This window comes from Neoarius graeffei, chromosome 13 (assembly GCF_027579695.1).
Source record: "Neoarius graeffei isolate fNeoGra1 chromosome 13, fNeoGra1.pri, whole genome shotgun sequence".
NCBI classification, from domain to species: Eukaryota; Metazoa; Chordata; class Actinopteri; order Siluriformes; family Ariidae; genus Neoarius; species Neoarius graeffei.
In genome coordinates, this window is record NC_083581.1 from 42,602,307 (window position 1) to 42,603,766 (window position 1,460).

The following is a 1,460-nucleotide window of genomic DNA, read 5'->3' on the forward strand; positions in this document are numbered from 1 at the left end:
CTGGTCCGGTGCTGTGTAAACATTGAGAATACGCGGATACGCTGTGCTGAGCTCTAGCTGGCGTCGTCATTGGACAACATCACTGTGACATCCACCTTCCTGATTCGCTGGCGTTGGTCATGTGACGCAACTGCTGAAAAACGGCGCGGACTTCCGCCTTGTATCACCTTTCATTAAAGAGTATAAAAGTATGAAAATACTGCAAATACTGATGCAAATACTGCCCATTGTGTAGTTATGATTGTCTTTAGGCTTGCCATCCTTCCATTTGCAAGTGGTAAGTGACGCGCATGCCCGACATGCACTGAGATCACACACACAGCGGCTCAGTCCCGAATCACTGCTCGTGCGCTCCACTCGCGCGCTCTGTGAGCTGCGCAGGGCCGGAGTGCGCACCCTCCAGAGGGCACTCGCTGTTCAGGGTGGAGTGATTTGGAGCGCAGGATGCCTGTGGAGCCGAGCGTATCCGTGTATTGGCGTTGCTGTGTGCACGCGAATCGTGTATTGGCGTTGCTGTGTGCACGCTAATCGTTTTAAAAACGTTAATCTGATGATCCGCTGATACGGTCTAATGTAAACCCCACCTAAGGGTAGACAGTACTTTAATATACAACAGCAAGTTGGGGGGAGGAGAATAACAACCATGGGACTTAGCAGAAAAGAGGAAGTGACCTACACAAGGTTGAGGTTAGGACATACTGGTCTCAACGCCACACTTCAAATACTTGGGAAAACTGATGGGCTTTGTGCTGAATGTCAGTTCAAGGAAGACGTAGAACACATTCTCTTCAGCTGTAAGAAGTATAACGATCATAGGGAAAAATGGTTAGAACAAAAAGGAGACATTCATAACGTTCTGAAGGAGGAGGGAATGCAGGGAAAGAGGATTAAAGCCCTTATGATGTATCTAACAGACACTGGACTAATGGGAAGAATTTAGCTTGTATACTTTCCTATTCCGGGCGGCTGACGGTGGTGTAGTGGTTAGCGCTGTCGCCTCACAGCAAGAAGGTCCGGGTTCGAGCCCTGTGGCCGGCGAGGGCCTTTCTGTGTGGAGTTTGCATGTTCTCCCCGTGTCCGCGTGGGTTTCCTCCGGGTGCTCTGGTTTCCCCCACAGTCCAAAGACATGCAGGTTAGGTTAACTGGTGACTCTAAATTGACCGTAGGTGTGAATGTGAGTGTGAATGGTTGTCTGTGTCTATGTGTCAGCCCTGTGATGACCTGGTGACTTGTCCAGGGTGTACCCCACCTTTCGCCCGTATAGTCAGCTGGGATAGGCTCCAGCTTGCCTGCGACCCTGTAGAACAGGATAAAGCGGCTAGAGATAATGAGATATTCCCCTTTTTTTTTCCTCATGCCGATGACTTGACCTGACCAACTCACACACTCCTGTACAGTAGGTGGCGATATACAATTAAATATTGTGAAACGCCAATAATCGAAAGAAGAAGAACGTTCTC